Source organism: Schistocerca piceifrons, chromosome 7 (genome assembly GCF_021461385.2).
Source record: "Schistocerca piceifrons isolate TAMUIC-IGC-003096 chromosome 7, iqSchPice1.1, whole genome shotgun sequence".
In the NCBI taxonomy this organism is placed as follows: Eukaryota; Metazoa; Arthropoda; class Insecta; order Orthoptera; family Acrididae; genus Schistocerca; species Schistocerca piceifrons.
In genome coordinates this window covers 584,744,431-584,763,472 of record NC_060144.1, presented here as the reverse complement: position 1 = coordinate 584,763,472, position 19,042 = coordinate 584,744,431, and positions in this window count along the sequence as shown.

Below are 19,042 nucleotides of genomic sequence, written 5' to 3'. Positions count from 1 at the left end.
TTGATACAAGATTACCTAGACAAAATTTCTAGTTGGTGTGATGAATGGCTGCTGGCTCTTAACGCAGTAAAATGTAAGTTAATGAGGTAAACAAAGAAACCCCATACTGTTCGGATAAAGCATTAGTAGTGTCCTCCTTGACGCAGTCACGTCGCTTAAATGTCTGGGTGTAACGTTGAGAAGCGACATGAAGTGGAGCGTGTGAGGACTGTGGTAGGGAAGGTGAATGGTCGACTTCAGTTTATTGGGGGAATTTTAGGAACGTGTAGTTCACCAGTAAGGGAGACCGCATATTGGACGCTAGTTCGACCTATTCTTGAGCACTGCTCAAGCGTTTGGGATCCGCACTAGGTCGGATTAAAAGGAGACATCTAAGCAATTTAGAGGCGAGCTCCTAGATTTGTTACCGATAGGTTCGATCAGCATCCAAGTGTTACAGATATGCTTCGGGAGCTCCAGTTCGTATCTCTGGAGGGAAGCGGACATTAATTTCGAAGAAAACTACTGAGAAATTTTAGAGAACCGGCATTTGAAGATGACTGCAGAACGATCCTACTGCCGCCAAAATACATTTCGCATAGGTACCACGAAGATATGACACGAGAAATTAGGGCTCATAAGGAGACATATAGAGAGTCGTTTTTCCTTCGCTCTAATCCCGAGTGGGACAGGAAAGGAAGCGACTAGTTGTGGTACAGTGTACCCTCCGCGGAGTATGTATGTAGATGTAGACGTCACTCGTTTCCAGTCATCCACTGTCCAGTGGCGTCTGTCTTTCCAGCACCTCAAACCCTTGACTACAGAAATGTGTTCGCTTACGAGGGGCTACTGGGCCATTGTATCCCATTCCTTTTAACCAGCTACTCACTTCCACTGTGCCACCTGGGCAGCTGCTAGAAGTTTGGAATTCACGAATGAGGCCTCCCGATGACATCGTGAGATTTCTTTACGGCCACTCTGCGCGTTGCTCTGCGGCTCCTGTCCATCAGTACAAGAGGTCTGCACGGTCTCGCTTTAGCCGCTTGGTTGCTCCTTCGCGTTTCCACTTCACACCACGAACACTCGACTTCGGCAGCTTTCAGAGGGTTGAAGTGCCCCGTCTGACGTCCACTGACCAGTCCATCTTGGCTGCCTCTCAGCTCCCCTGACCGACCAATACCGCATTAGTTCCTTTCAACTGACGTCACAATACTACCTGCATCCTTTTATACTCCTGACATTTAGTGGTCAGTTCTGCATTACGTAGTGGTGTCAGATAGTTTACATCAAGAATGTAAAAATATTCTTGTAACTGCCACTACCGTGAATAATTCTATTTTTCATGTACACAATAGCTATACGACCTTTGTAATATATTCTAACACCACAAATTAATGTGCGTGGTTTGAATAACGTAGCACAGCAGTAAATATGTCACCTTATTTGCACTGTAAGTACAGATGTGCAGGTTTTCCTGCGGTGGAGAAGATGAACGTTTCGTGCCCGAACGAAGGTAATCATTAATAATTACTGATTTCGTTTACATTGTCCCAGATTACAGTTATTTATTTATTTTTATGTATTTATTTATTCAACCTGATCAGCCTTTCACACATCAGAGTTATATCATGACCATAGTTTAAATGAGAAAATTAGCTTACTCTAGTGCCAATATGAATAAAGAGTAGTGACTAAGACCTAATAAAGTAAATGCTGGCAGTATTTTTACAACAGCTGCTATACTTACGGATTATGATTAAATCAATAATAATAACAGTAAAAAAAATCAAATAATAATGACAAAACATGAGAAATATTGGCAATATTAATGAGGGTTTGTGCAGATGTACATTAATATCTTGGTGTATAAAGTAGATGTTTACTAGTATAGCGAGTTTTGGGGAAGGGAGATTTAAGGAGGGGGAAAGAGGGAAGTAATGAGGTGAAGCGCATTCATGTACAGAGGAAGGCATTACTGTTGCTTAAGTAGTTACATCATTAACTGTTTTTTGAAGCCGGACATGTTTTTAAGTTCTCTAACATAACGAGGGAGGTTCTTCCAGAGTCGGGTTCCCGCTACTGTAAAGGACTTGGAGAAGGTGACTGAGCGATGCAGTGGAACGGAGAGGATTTTATTATGATGGGAACGTGTGTTTCTGTCATGTTGTTCCGACATGAGCGTTAGGGACGAGGAGAGATATGAGGGACAGTGTACATTTATGAGGCAGTAGATGAGACAGAGTGTATGGAAATCTCTGTGTTTGTGTGCACGCAGCCAGGACAATTTTGCATATGCTGGTGAAATGTGATCAAAAAGTCGAACGTCACAGATATATCGGACGCAGGCGTTCATGATCAGTTCTAGACGTCGGGAATTTTCCTGAGAGAGGCCTTGTAGGATAATATCGCTGTAGTCAATGATTGGGAGTATAAGCGTTTGTACTAATTTCTTTTTCAGATCGAAAGGGAAGAGTTTTTTATATTTTTGTAGCACATGAAGGGATGCTGATGCTTTTTTGCACACTGCAGTTACGTGCTCTGTCCAATTTAGATTTTCATCTATTATTACTCCCAAACTCTTTGCTGAGGGAGAGAAGTTAATATTTGTTCCATTTAGGAATAAGAGGTGGTACGGATTCCCGATGTTTTGGGCTAATGAGCTTAGAGTGACAAACAAGTACCGCTTGGGTTTTGGATGGGTTTAGTTTTAGACCTATGTCCTGTGCCCATTTTGACAGTGCATCGAGGTCAGTATTGAAGTTTTCAATAGCTTTCTTGAGATTGCTTGGTTTCGCACTTAGATACAACTGAAGGTTATCAGCATACATATGATATTTGCAATAGGTCAGAACCGATGACACATCATTGACATATAGAGAGAAGAGTGTAGGACCTAATACCGAGCCTTGGGGAACGCCTGACACTACCTGCCGCCATTGTGATTTTGTATTCCCAGACAGGATGCGTTGCTGACGGGACGTCATGTATGAGCGAAAGCATTGCACTGCACTTGGTGAGAAATTTAGATCGTTAAGTTTGGCTAGTAAGATGTCGAAGTCGACCGTATCAAATGCTTTGCTGAGATCTAAGAAGCAAATGATAGTCGCTTCTTGTCTGTCCATGGCAAGTTTCAGGTCATCTGTCACCTTTATCAGAGCGGATTTTGTGCTTCGATGTTTACGGAAGCCTGATTGGTATTCGTGTAGTAGGTTGTTAGTAATTAGGTAGTTGGTGAGTTATGTCGTTCATTTACTGCTACTGTACGTTATGAATTGTAGCAGATCTGAAACCATAAAATGTCGTTTTTAATCCTTCTGAGCGGAATTGTAGCTCCGAAGCGCGATTGACTAAGACTTAAGAATAAAATAGGACGACTAATGACGGTGTAATAGTGACAAAAATGCTCCTGACCTGTAAGTTACAGTAGCAGACAAGGCGCCGCGCGAAATAGCCGCCTGTGACGTCGGTGGCATTCGTTACGTCATATACAAAAAATTACATATATATTTTATATATTTTTATTTTTAATTTATCAGCATGCTTCTTTGTCTCAGGGATATTGTCTTTTCTTATCACTTTTACCTACGTGCATAAGTAAATATGAAACGAGTTCTTAAGGGGCCTCAGTTATTCATGTACCAACTTTAGGTTTTGAACGTGATGACTAAAGTATAGTTGCCGTTAACTGAATTGAATGTAATTTTGTTAATTTCTATTTATTGATTGCAAAGCAAGGCTTGAGAGAATTTCGATTGTTGCCGTGGAGCGGCCAAGATAAAACTTACCGAAATCATGGAATCTGTATAGTTTAAAAACATGAACTTTAACGTAAGTTAATTATCTGTTGCAATTTAAAAAGGTTCTTATAACGAAATCTCTCGCATTTACAGTTACTGTTAACACTGAAAAATAAATTAATACTTCGGCGAGTAATGGCCGACCAGAGGCTGCATTGGAAGATGAGCTCCTCGCAGCGCAAATTACTGAAAAAATGCTTATTACAAATAATTAGCCACTGCGAGCATTTGAGGTGACAACTATTACAAAGAAATTCAATTTGTAATAATAATAACAAGTTTATTTTAACAATAAATACGAATAGCTTACATAAAATGTGTGTCGCCGCTCAATGGCTGCCTTCCGTATAGCGAAACAAAACAATGTGTCTACCACAAAATACGTCCTTCCTCCTCGGCCGTACAATCGCGTCTCTTTCGATCCTTTTTTATTTTCATAGACATTAAATAAAGATGCTACACTTTAATTATCGCTGCATATCTGTTGTTTCAACAACATTAACTATATCTTTTACACTAATTATATTCATAAAATACTTAATTACGGTATACAACCGATAAAAATTTCAATATTTATGTGACGTACCGGGAAGATGTCATGACTTGAAATTAATCTTATACGCAGCTGAGGAGGAGATGACAATAAAAATTAAGTGTGATCTTTCAGGTGTGCTGAAGTTGCAGCGTGCCAGAAATATCGTCACAAATGAAAATTTGTGCCGGATCTGGAATCGATCCCAGCTCTCTCCCTCGCGGCGATTAGTCGCCTTACCCGTTAAGCTATCCGGGCACGCTTCCAGGGCTGATTCAAACTATCATTCACGCGGATAGTTACGTTGTGTTACTTCAGAGCACTGTGACCTCGAAACCGTGAGCTTGGCCCGCAGGCAAGGTGAGTGGTTTCGATAAGCGGGCGATAAGATTCACTTCCCTGCACATATTTAATCTATCCTGAAGTATCCATTACAACACAAGATCATCATTTCTGAACGGTTTTCACTAGTACCATTCTGTGTCATTGATTTCATGCAGTTTGACTGTATTCATTTAAATGAATTTAGATCGATTCATATACGCTTATGCGGCAAAAAAAACCACGTTCATCCACCAAATACATTTCTCCATTGGTGCTGGAAGCACTTGCTCCGTGGCAGAACCCCTCGCAGTCGTAGAGTGCAGAAATCTTAGCAGGAAACATAGTTGATTTACAAGGGCACCACGCCTGCTCGCCATGACCGATTTCGTCCAAGTTTATAGTGTACGCAGGGATTGGTGAGAAATGAAAGTGATAGACCCGGGGCCTCCAGATGGCCAAGCGTTTAGAAAAAATAGCATTTTTGGAGCTGGTCGGGCAAGGAATGAACGACTGAACTGGCACCAGCTGACGCACTGAAAAGACTACAGAAGGGTACTCCAAGGGTCGTGGGATCGAGCATCTACATGGGAACGTTTTGCTTTATTTTCACTTTTTACGTGATTTATGCTGCAAATAAACCGAAATAATTCTCGGTGTATTGTATTGCTTAATCTTTTCATTAATGGCATGACAAGGGAAGACGAAGGGGATTGCAAGTAAATACACAGGAAGGGAGTGTAAAGCCTACACGAGAACTTCGAATATAAAATTATATACTTTCATTATTTTACAGTTGTTGATTTACCCGTCTTGCGTTAATATTCATCGTCAAAATGGGGAGAGCACAAATTTCCCCGGAATCTTGTAATTTTTACAATTACACGGTTGTTTCTAAGTCCCTACATAAAAACAAACATGGTTAACATTCATAAAATGTTCTCTGGCATTGCACAGTTTGGCAGCAAACCACGCGTTACGCACCATTCCGCCAATGGAATGTATTTCGATGCAGCCTACTAGGGACGTGATTTTTTTTCTGTTCCGACAAGATATGAGTAGATTTGAAGCTTTTTAATCGAATTCTTTTGGTGACGATAAAAATAGATGTCGTGTGGTTGGACTTGTCGAATACATTTGGGAGAATCACTTAAATACTGCACGTTGGTAATCCTTACTCATCATGAAAAAAATCTCGTCGTGGATTTGTTTGTCCTGTAATTAGAAGAACTTTTTTCTCCTGCTCGTACGGTTTCATCAGATAACGTACAATGTGGTGAACATTATCTCGGTTTATTTGCAGCGTAATAATTGAAAAAAAAATAAAGCTTCCTCATAGGGACTCGACCCCCAAGACCTTGGGGTTATTGTTTCGTACTTCTCCCGCTGCGCCAACCTCTGCCTGGCAACTACGCAAAGTGAGCGCGTCATGCTTCGCCCGACCCGCGTTTTTTTCTAAGCTTTTGGCCATCTGGAGCTCCGACTTCGGTCTTTCGTTTCTGGCCAAGTCTTTCTCATACCACGAACTTGGACGACATCGGTATTGATGACAAATAGGCGCGGAGCCCTTGTGAGAGTATGAGTCAGCTCAGATAGGCGTGCACATGCAGCGTACTGATTCAGACGAGTGCTCGCGAAAAGCGGCAAATTCAGATTCTGATTCGTATGCGGCACAAACTGTCACCTGTCGCGTTATGATTATTCAGGTAATGCAAACATGCATTTGGAATGCTGATCATGAGCAATGTTTCACCTACTCCCACCGCAAGACGGTGCGCAGACGTTTCGAATACGAGGGCTATACGGGAAGCAACCTCTGTTAACTCAGACATAAAATACTGCAGGAGTTAAAGCAAGTATGTTCCTAAATCTCTGAATTACTTCTCTGTATCATGATCATTTAGATTTAATTATTTATCACATCTGTTAACGACTTGGCAAATTCCCTCTGTACAAAACTAGGCCACCTGCGATGTTTGGAACCCAAGAATCACAGAAGTTATCGTACCTTATTTGTTTACTCACTACACAGTTGAAATACTGCAAACGCCATTTTTCACGAATTTTTTTTCGTAAATTTTCTGTACAAGATAGTTGCTCTCTTCAGACGGACGACAGCTTACTGCCAACGTCGTGAAAATCCGTCGTCCGCTGTGCTACACCACTGGCGCACACCTTCATTACTTACGTAGGGTACATATAGACAAGAACTTACGCTATAAGTGTAATCAGTTTCTACCTGTTTGCCTTTAGAAAACATATTACAGCAGTAATTTTTACATTCGACAGTGTTATCGTCTGCAACGCTCATTTTGAACACGTACTGTACGTGAACGAGAAGCGGTGTGGCTTTCCTGCGGTCGCAACTGTGTAAACACACTGGCCTGACCTGCTGCGAGAGTCGTTCATTGTGGAGACTATTGGTCCGATACTCCCGTCCACTCACCATGCTTACATGGCAGTCGAGGTTTCTACGCTGACGGCCATTCTATAAAAGCCAATTCACGGTGGATGTCAACGGAACGGGACTTAAAAGCAATATCGCCATTAAATGAAGGTGAGCTCCCGTTACACGGGACGTTGTCACCATGTAATTTCACTTAGCCCAGTACGGAACGGTGAATGTGAGGCTATGAAATACTATCCTTGATTAAAAATGAGATTGGAATCAAGGAGACAACAACGACAGAGTTCGTTTATGCCCAAAGCAAAAAGCATAACAGATGTTATTGAGAAAGACTGTATCGTAAATTTTCGACACTGCTGAAAGTGAAAGAAGAGTCGTCCAAACATTTCAAAACATCAGTGTCCATTTGCTCTATAAAATATACACTGGACTCGCATTCGGGAGGACGACGGTTCAATCCCCCGTCCGGCCATCCTGATTTAGGTTTTCCGTGATTTCCCTAAATCGCTGCAGGCAAATGCCGGGATGGTTCCTTTGAAAGGGCACGGCCGACTTCCTTCCCCGTACTTCCCTAATCCGACGAGAGCGAGGACGACCTCGCTGTCTGGTCTCCTTCCCCAAAGAACCCAACCAACCTCTATAAAATAAGTGCCTATAAAACCCATCAATCAGTATTTAGAAAGTGTTGTTCTTCTTAGTCCATTGTGTTTTATTTCTTTCTAATTACCTGATAACCACTGTATTTTCCTCCTTCAACAGACCTAACTTTTTCACTGCTAACAAAGATTTTGTAATGAACATTGTTTCATCCGTTTGTTTTTATTTGTGGTCTAGCGGTTCTAGGCGCTCAGTCCGGAACCGCGCGACTGCTACGGTCGCAGGTTCGAATCCTGCCTCGGGCATGGGTGTGTGTGATGTCCTTAGGTTAGTTAGGTTTAAATAGTTCTAAGTTCTAGGGGACTGATGACCACAGATGTTAAGTCCCATAGTGCTCAGAGGCATTTGAACCATTTGTTTTTATTTCTGCCCCGTATTCTAAAACGTAAAACAGTTTTCGCTTTCAGATATTTGGTCTCGCTTGTGGAAGAATTCTCCTTGGAAACATAGCCAGGTCCTCGTGGGATCTTCACATGATGTCACGAAAACGTAGCAGACGCAAAAGCAGGAAATGCGCTATTCTAACAAGGGAACCTCCCCATCGCACCCCCCTCAGATTTAGTTATAAATTGGCACAGTGGATAGGCCTTGAAAAACTGGACACAGATCAATCGAGAAAACAGGAAGAAGTTGTGTGGAACTATGAAAAAGATAAGCAAAATATACAAACTGAGTAGTCTATGTGCAAGATAGGCAACATCAAGGAGAACGTAAGCTGAGGAGCGTCGTGGTCCCGTGGTTAGCTTGAGCAGCCGCGGAATGAGAGGTCATCAGTTCGAATCTTCCCTCGAGCGAAAATTTTACTTCATTTTCGCAAAATTATGATCTATCCATTCGTTCATTGACGTCGCTGTTCACTGTAATAAGTTTAGTGTTTGTGTTTTGCGACCACACCGCAAAACCGTGCGATTAGTAGACGAAAGGACGTCCCTCTCCAATGGGAACCGAAAACATTTGATTGCAAGGTTATAGGTCAACCGATTCCTCCACAGGAAAACACGTCTGACATATTCTATGCGACACCGTTAACGGCATGTGCGTCACATGACAGGGATATGTTGTCGACCCACCTAACTTGTACACTTGGCGAATGGGTAACAAGATTCTTCTACCTTGCCCGATTTAGGTTTTCTTGTGGATGTGATAATCACTCCCAAAAAGTGATGAAAACATAAGAGTTTGTCACATAAACTGCAACAAGTGAATGCAACAGTTTCACAGTCGCACAGTTTTCGCTGCGCACTGTCAAAACATGTTTTTAACGTTTTCAAATTTCCCGTGTGTAGACCGTCAAATCCTGCATATGCCCAAGCAAATCTGAACGTGTTCTGGAATTCTGGAGAGCGAAGTTGATTATGTGTGAGTCCCTGAACTTTGATAATTGTCTGAAAATAAAAAATTAAACTTTTCACTCGAGGGAAGACTTGAACCTGCATATGCCCAAGCAAATCTGAACGTGTTCTGGAATTCTGGAGAGCGAAGTTGATTATGTGTGAGTCCCTGAACTTTGATAATTGTCTGAAAATAAAAAATTAAACTTTTCACTCGAGGGAAGACTTGAACCAAGGACTTCTGATTCCGCCGCTGCTCACGCTAACCACGGGACCACGGCGCTCCTGAGCTCACACGGTCCTTGATTTGCCTATCTTGCGCCTGGACTACTCAGTTTGTATATTTTGTTTATTTTTTTCATAGTTCCACACTACTTCTTCCTGTTTTCTCGATCGATCTGTGTTCAGTTTTTCAAGGCCTATCCACTGTGCCCACTTGTAACTAAATCTGAGGGGGGTGCGATGGGGAGGTTCCCTTGTAAGTAGAGCGAGCGCTGCGACGTTGGTTTAGTTTCCGATTTAGTAGCCGAAGATACGCGCCGACACTGTACCTTCCTTCATGAGCAACGTTGACCTAGACAGTTGCGTTCCTATCTTTTCCGTTGGCGGGCTGTGTGAATGTCGCAATTTGAAATGCATCGTGGATAGTTCTGATGATCATCCGTTTCGTCCAGTGTTCAGCAGCCTTTAACGTAGATATTGGTGCTTGGTCTGTCAGTCACCAGTTTTTCTCCCGATCCCACCTAAATCGTGCAGCCAGAAAGTCCAGAGGCGAAGAGAATACCTCTGTAGTCCAGCGCCACAATGTTGGTGCGCTTTTATTACCTTGGAGAAAGTTTAATAGCCAAGATCGCACCCGGAACTGAGTGCAATCTTAGGTATTAATATTTTCCATAGCAATTACAGATCGCTCCTTCTTAGCTCCAATTATGAGAAATTTCATTTTACTGCCTTGGTCAGCGACCAGTTCAATACCTAGCCCCGCTACGAATCCCAGAGTGAATTTCGGGGACTTTCGACATAAAATTACAAGCATGTGATCTGTGCAAATTACAGGAGTCACTTTTTATGTAACGAATACTGCCAGCCGTGTAAATGTGCTTCAAATGCAACGCCATTTCGACTTGGGGAGATGATAGCCCTCTCGGGAAACATTTCAGTAATGGTGTTTACGTTCGAGAGCTCTGTCCTTGTCACCGGCAGAGTAATGCATAAAGCGCGCCTGTCCGCCAGGTGTGTTTACGAGCTGACCTTCCACTCTGTTTGTGTTGGTTGGAGCAGGGTTTTCGTTTTACTTGCATTGTTTGCGGCCACATTAGTGAATGTTTTCTCTGTTCCCAAGGCATTGTATTTGCTGATGGCAATCTTCACAGATTCAGGAAACTACATGGCGTATATAATGGGAAATTAGACTGATGCCTGGCGGAACTTTGCAATAAAGGAGTACACAAATAAATCTACAACAGTGCTGACAGATAAATTGGACAGGCAGAGAGACCAGACATTGAGACAGGGAATACATGTGTAAATAGAAAATAAATGTTTAGGATAGTAACCGACGACAATACAACTCTAATGGATGTTAAAAGCAGAATCCCAATGCCGAAATACGTCCTTCGAAAAAAAGTAATTTGTTTGAGAAACACATTAATACGTAAACAGTGACGATGTTTATCACAAATTCTTTTTGAAATGCTTGAAACTGTGTTTATGGACTGTGGATTCTCGAGAAAAGATAGCGGGGCGTAGTTCGCATAAATACTGCTATTAACGACTTTCTGTCACATTCTATCTGTGTAACCGTATAGAGTAAAGATGGGTAAAAAAGTGAACTTTAAGAAGCTAGGTACAGTATTCCGTTCTCCAGAACGAAATAGAATCGAACACACGTCCTGGAATCTAACGATCGTGGCATCACATCCTCATTGGAAGTTCTCCAGTTGCGTTCGTTTATGCAGTTAAAAGAAGGATGAGTGCTATCCATGCGCAAACTATGCACTGTACTGCTGAAATAGCATGAAAGCCTACTAGATTAGAAACGAATGTTCTGTGGAAGATAGACGGATTTTTTTCTTTGTCAATAAATCAGATGAAGTGTAAGGAGTCTTTGTTTTTGACGTGTGTCATATTGAATTTATTGTAAATTGCCGTTGTGTGTTTTAAGCGAACTAAGGATAATTCCTTTCCTGACGTATGCAGAAATATGCACGAATCGTACACCCATTTGAATCTGCACGCTGTGGCGAAATTACTCATCACTATTCCTTATTTTTATTACAAATTGTTTTCGCAGAGAAACAAATAATCGATTCGATACACAACATTGGTTGAAACCATATTCTAATTTTAAAAAAATTCGGTTTGTATGGGGATTGAACTCGCGACAATTGTATCACCAGTTAATGACGCTACCGCAAGACTATGGATGCCTACCGCTCGGGTCGCTTTCTTGCCGGTAGACAAGGACATCCAAACACCTGATGGTTCAGTGGTATTTACCTGGGTGTTTTTTGTGTGTGTGTGGGGGGGGGGGGGCGCTGATAAAACGTGCTGCCTCTTTCTATGCCAGTAGCCCTTAAACAGTTTCATTATTTTTACCAGCACACGTTTCCAAAATATCTTACTTTCTTGAATTTTCTTATAATCTATTGTGAAGTTCGATCGGATATTTCGTAAAGTAATTCTTAGTGCGTGTTTTGCGAGTATAATATATTGCATGATTGTAGTACTTTCAATGTACCGTTGTACTTCCTGTAAAGGGTGAGCGTAGCAGCGGCGTTGACAGGAAACATGGCACAAAATGGAAACAAGTCTGAGAAATTTCGTCTCGTCTTGCACAAAGGAAACGAATACTCCTCCGAGAACTGAGACCGTGCGAACCGAGGCCGGTTCTCGAGAACAGACTGGAATGGGGAACTCTGTCGTTCGCCGATTGCCCAACGCTATCGGTCGAGATAGAGATAAGTGTCATGGCGGGCGGTGAGTAGCGTGCGATTCCTCGGCTCGCGAAGTTTCATCAATTTATGAAGGTGTCCCAGCGGGGTGCTGGTGTGCGCCACGTGTATAGTGCAAGAAGGAAGTGCGCGTGTGTTGTGTTGTGTTGTGTTTGATCGTGTGCGACGGGTGGTGAAGTCGTTGAGATGGGAATTGCGACGGGCGACGGCGAGGAATGTGGCGGGAACGACGCAGGCAGTGCGTGCGCACGCTTTCTGGCGCTGGCGGCGGGTGGGGCCCCGCCGGCCGGTATCTGCCAGGTCGTCGGGGAACAGGTGAGCCGAGGCGAGGCCGCGACGCACTGAACACGACCGCACATACACCCAACTGTGTGGCTGCACAGTGATGCTTAAAATTCTTCTGCGAGTCTACTGCGTCATTGTATAAGAGACTCAGTTATAAACTGTACGAACAATTGGTCGATCGTATTACATCGATCTTGCCCTGAGGAAGGCCGTTGCAATATGGTCGAAACGGTGGTTTTACACTTCTTTGTTGTTGTTGTTGTTGTCTTCAGTCCGAAGACTGATTTGATGCAGCTCTCCATGCTACTCTATCCTGTGCCAGCCTCTTCATCTCAGAGTAACTACTGCAACCTACATCCTTCTCAGTCTGCTAAGTGTATTCATCTCTTGGTCTCCCTCTACGATTTTTACCCCCCACGCTGCCCTCCAATACTAAATTGGTGATCCCTTGATGCCTCAGAACATGTCCTACCAACCGATCCCTTCTTCTAGCCAAGTTGTGTCACAAATTCCTCTTCTCTCCAATTCTGTTCGATACTTCCTCATTTGTTTCATGCTCCACCCGTCTAATTTTAAGCATTGTCCTCTGGCACCACATTTCAAAAGACTCTATTCTCTCCTTGTCTAAACTGTTTTTCGCCCGTGTTTCACATTCTTGTATGGTTACATTCCATTCAAATACTTTCAGAAAAGGGTTCCTGACATTTTAATCTATACTCGATGTTAACAAATTTCTCTTGTTCAGAAACGCTTTCCTTGCCATTGCCAGTCTACATTTTATATGCTGTCTACTTCGACCATCATCAGTTATTTTGCTCCCCAAATAGCAAAACTCCTTTAACACTTTAAGTGTCTCATTTCCTAATCTAATTCCCTCAGCATCACCGGACTTAAATCGACTACATTCAATTATCCTCGTTTTGCTTTTGTTGTGCTCATCTTATAGCCTCCTTTCAAGACACTGTCCATTCAGTTCAGCTGCTCTTCCGGGTCCTTTGCTGTCTCCGACAAAATTACAATGTCGTCGACAAACCTCAAAGTTTTTATTTCTTCTCCCTGGATTTTAATTCCTACTTCAGATTTTTCTTTGTTTTTCTTTACGTCTTGTTCAGTGTACACTTTGAGTAACACCGGGCGTAGGCGGCAACCCTGCCTCACTCCCTCCCCTTTTCAACGTTGCTTCCCTTTCATGGCCCCCAGACTGCTATAACTGCCTTCTGGTTTCTGTACAAATTACAAATAGCAATTCGTTCCCTGTATTTTTTCCCTGCCGCCTTCAGAATTTGAAAGAGGGTATTCTAGTCAACATCGTCAAAAGGTCCCTCTAAGTCTACAAATGCCATGCTTTTAAGAATGTTCTGCAATGACGCGGTACACCACCTAGAGGAATCTTAATCATCATGACACCGGCCGCGGAAGCGTACGTAGTTATGTAAGCATGCACAAATTCTTCAATCCTCCACACGGTTCAACCATGCTTGTACAAACGTTTTATTTAGCAGAAAATGTCGCGCTCAGACGACGTTGCGCTACATCCTTGTTACGAAAAAAAGAAAATAAATAAATAAAAAGAGAGAGAGAAACGTGATCTGTGAAGTAGAGAGTGGTTAAGGAAACGAAAATATTCCCATATTAATTATTCGCGGTAGACACGCTATAGAAACTGTCTCATGCTAGTATTGTTTTTCTTCCCTCTTTTGATTTGATGTACACTAGAGTACAAACTTTTAACAGGACCAAATAAAAGTGCAATCAAACCACTGACAAACGCTTGCACAAGCCTTTCTTGTTAGAATTTTCTGATTTCGAGAAATCGGAAAGAGCGATCTGTTTTACTTGTCAATGAAAACGTTCTCGAGCCTAGATCGCGTAAATATTTCTTTATTTACAACAACAGGTTGCGACAGACATTGCTGTCATCTTCAGATCTACAAAAATTGTTGCTATCGAACGTGTTCATTTTGAGTTGGAACTTAACGCCAAGTTGACGTCTTAGTGGATGAAATGCGGCACATTATATAAAGGTTTGCCGTAAATAAAACATTTAAAATAATGTCCATATATGTAGCGCTCGTAGGTAATTGTTGTTCGGCTTTCGGTTCCTACCCGGTTCGGATGTTCGCGATGATGATGACTATTCTTCTGTTGTTGGTAGCAACACGGAATAGTTTTCTTGAAGATATATTGTAACAACATCTAAGGTTGTCAAACCCAGATATTCATCTTCTTCCAGGATCTCTTTTCCTTTAAAGTATTTTTTGTAGCAAATCGTATCTATTTTTATTCCGCATATGTCCTAGATGCAACTTTCGGCATTTCTCTGTGTTGATTAATTTAGGTGTACTGTTCATTCTTCTCAAAACTTGTACGTTTGTCACTCTCGGGGTCCAAGGTATTATCAGAATCCGCCGATAAAGCCACAATTCAAAGGCCTCCAGCTTGTTCTGCATGTTTTTACTTCAGGCCGATGTCTCTAACACATATAGGATAATTTTTACGTCGTAAAAATCACAGTACACAATAAAATGCACAGGAGCACATCTGTTTACGTAAGCTGAATACGTTCTAATAATTGAAGATCCTCCTTAGACGGCGTATAAGGTTTTGTTACTCAGTAGAAACCGGTTGTTGTAAACACAGATATATTTATGCAATCTTGGCTTTAGAAAGTTTTTATCTTACTTGGTACACACGCTCAAGTACCCAAACGCTAGAACGAGAGCACAAGCACGCGTAGTCGAAATTCGATCAAGCATCAGGTTCAAGCATGCATCTACATCTACATCTACATTGATACTCCGCAAGCCACCCAACGGTGTGTGGCGGAGGGCACTTTACGTGCCACTGTCATTACCTCCCTTTCCTGTTCCAGTCGCGCATGGTTCGCGGGAAGAACGACTGTCTGAAAGCCTCCGTGCGCGCTCTAATCTCTCTAATTTTACATTCGTGATCTCCTCGGGAGGTATAAGTAGGGGGAAGCAATATATTCGATACCTCATCCAGAAACGCACCCTCTCGAAACCTGGCAAGCAAGTTACACCGCGATGCAGAGCGCCTCTCTTGCAGAGTCTGCCACTTGAGTTTATTAAACATCTCCGTAACGCTATCACGGTTACCAAATAACCCGGTAACGAAACGCGCCGCTCTTCTTTGGATCTTCTCTATTTCCTTCGTCAACCCGACCTGGTACGGATCCCACACTGATGAGCAATACTCAAGTATAGGTCGAACGAGTGTTTTGTAAGCCACCTCCTTTGTTGATGGACTACATTTTCTAAGCACTCTCCCAATGAATCTCAACCTGGTACCCGCCTTACCAACAATTAATTTTATATGATCATTCCACTTCAAATCGTTCCGCACGCATACTCCCAGATATTTTACAGAAGTAACTGCTACCAGTGTTTGTTCCGCTATCATATAATCATACAATAAAGGATCCTTCTTTCTATGTATTCGCAATACATTACATTTGTAATGTATTGCAGTTACGTGTGTGGCCGCCTTAAAGCGCCCCACTGGGCTCTCGGGCGCGGCAGTGGCAGAGGCCAGCGACAAAACGCAAGAGACGGTCGGGCACTGCAGTGCCGAAGTTCAGTTTTCAAATGGCGCTGCTTCCGAACGAGTCAGCTGCTTACTGATGTAGTCTTTTCCGGCGTATACAGCTGACGAAATCTTTTCGGGCTCCCACCCCGGTGTCTGCCTTAATCACTTCCGCAACGTTTCGATTAGTGTCACTCTCATCATTTTCTGGCGAAACGTCGCAAAATTGCAGCGCAGCCAGCGGGTTACAAGCCCGACAAGATCGTCATGTTTTAAGCTGTTGATTTAAGCACTGTAATTACAACACTCTCTCACAATGTTAACAGCGTCACAATTCAGACGAAATAAAACCTAATTGCGCCCTCACCATTACGAATATTTCACTTAACAGTACGATTGTGAAGACAAGTTTGTAGATCATTGAGGGGTGAATGCCGTTGTCTTTCAGTCGATTCTGTCGACGTCGAGGAAAATAAGTCTTCGTGTTGCCTGCTTTTTCTTTGTGCAGGCTTCTTACCTTACTCACAAGGGAACCTCCTCATCGCACCCCCCTCAGATTTAGTTATAAGTTGGCACAGTGGGTAGGCCTTGCAAAACTGAACACAGATCAATCGAGAAAACAGGAAGAAGTTGTCTGGAGCTATGAAAAAATAAGCAGAATATACAAACTGAGTAGTTGATGCGCAAGATAGGCAACATCAAGGACACTCTGAGGTCAGGAGCGCCGTGGTCCCGTGGTTAGCGTGAGCAGTTGCGGGGCGAGAGGTCCTTGGTTCAAGTCTTCCCTCGTGTAAAAAGTTTAATTTTTTATTTTCGGTTTATGTGTCAAATTCTTATGTTTTCATCACTTTTTTGGGAGTGATTATCACATCCACAAGAGAACCTAAATCGGGCAAGGTAGAAGAATCTTTTTACCCATTCGCTAAGTGTACAAGTTAGGTGGGTCGACAACATATTCCTATCGTGTGACGCACATGCCGTCACCAGTGTCGTATAAAATATATCAGACGTGTTTTCCTGTGGAGGAATCGGTTGACCTATGACCTTGCGATCAAATGTTTTCGGTTCCCATTGGAGAGGCACGTCCTTCCGTCAACTAATCGCACGGTTTTGCGGTGCGGTCGCAAAACACAGACACTAAACTTATTACAGTGAACAAAGACGTCAATGAACGAAAGTACAGATCATAACTTTGCGAAAATAAAGAAAGTAAAATTTTCGCTCAAGGGAAGACTAGAACCAATGACCTCTCGTTCCCCAGCTGCTCACGCTAAAAAACGGGACCACGGCGTTCTTGATCTCAGACTATCCTTGATGTTGCATATCTTGACCATGGACTACTGAGTTTGTATATTTTGCCTATTATTTCATAGTTCCACACAACTTCTTCCTGTTTCCTCGATCGATCTGTGGTCAGTTTTTCAAGGTCTATCCACTGTGGCAGCTTATAATTAAATCTGAGGGGGGTGCGATGGCGAGGTTCCCTTGTCAGTGCCCTGCGGTTTTTCCGATGCTGCTCGTGGCCTGAAGAACCCTTTCTGATGTCCAGCTGACAGCAGCTGTGTTCTGCCTGCGAATAGTCGACTTCCTGAGGCTGCTACTGTACGTTTCCTGCAGCCGGTCGGACCACAACCTCTTTCACGTGTGCAAGCACTCAGGCAATCGACCGGAGAGTATCCCGTGTCAAACATAGACTGCAAAATTATAGAATCGTGGCCACTTGCAAGTCTCTTGGTTTTCAGTGCCATTTCATTCTCTGGAAGTTAGCTGAGAGATTTAGAAACTCGTATATGTAAAAATACAAATGTGCCAGTAAAATCATCACACACACACAGTACCTCGTACCACGCCCCGGCCCATCACGTCGCGTTGATCCCTCACTGTCCATTGGTGCCGGAGCAGCGAAAAAAATTGTAAATGCCTTGTGACATAATACACGTGTACTGTTTTGAATCTCTGGTGCGCTTTTCGGTCGAAATTAAGCCCTGTTCCGCAAGCACTTCTAAGGCATGCGCTAGACTGTACTAGTGTGGTTTCGTCCTTTTCGTGGTGCGTGGGAAGAACTATTGTCGCCAAGCCTTGGCGAGAATTCGCTTGTCTGCAATCTGTAATCGTGCCGTTATACAGTCTTCTCCCCAGTTGTACGTAGGAGGAAGGGAGCTGTACACGGCTGGCTCTTCTAGGAACCAACGCTCACGGAATTTCAACGGTAAACCGCACCGTTACGCACACAAGACAAGGGCTGCCACTGCAGTTCACTGAGCATTGCTGTGAAGCTCCCGGCCGTTCATCGCTCTGATCTCTCTCCACCCACGCTACAAGCGCGGCGGGTCGCAGCGTTGGCCACCCCTGAGGAATGCCACGTCATTGTCTGGCAGGTAGCGCGCCGGACAAACTGGCAGTGTGCGGGCGTTTGTACGAGGGGCAGCTCACGTCGACGAGTTTGACGACCGGTCCTGCAAACAGCCTTTCCGAGCAAACATCGATTCACAGTACATCACGAAACGGAACGGCGAACTATTCCTCTGTGCTATTCTAATGGCAGCGTTCTCTCGTCTCGACAACGGATTGGAAAGACAATGACGTCTACGTCAAAAGATTCTCTCGAAGTAAGTTTTGACGTTCCCTGTGGCGCTGCCGGTGGTGGTTGGGGGGGGGGGGGGCAGATTGGCGTCGCATGCTGAGAGCGCAAGTTAACCTATTCTCGTCGAGCTGTCTCGTGTTACAGTAATGGATTTTATGGTTTCGTTTGTACGTAAACTTTGTGTAACTGTTCTCTTTGTTTTCGTGACACTTTGCGACTGTTCAGTGGCGACTTCGATACTTTCCTTAACGAATTTTCGTCCACAAGAGAAACCAAATATCCGAAAGCAAAAAATTATACAAATTTTACGATACACGATACGCGGACAAACTCAAAGCCTATATTGCTCGTAATTAATAAGATAAGTAGATGAAATAATTCTCATTCAAAATCGTTTTAACTGTGAAACATTCTCTTTTGAAAGGGAAAAATATACTGTTTTTCATGAATTTTTTTCTTGTATTTGTGTTCTAACTTAACGTACAGTGTGGGCTTTTCATTCTCCAGCCATTGTAACACCTGAATAATTTTTTGCTTTCAGATAGTTAGCCACTTTTAGGTTGCAACTATCAAAGGGAACATATCTTTCTTTCAGTCTCTGCTAATAGGCCATCTATTCAGTCACCTCCTTTGCCTAGCATCTTTGCCAAAC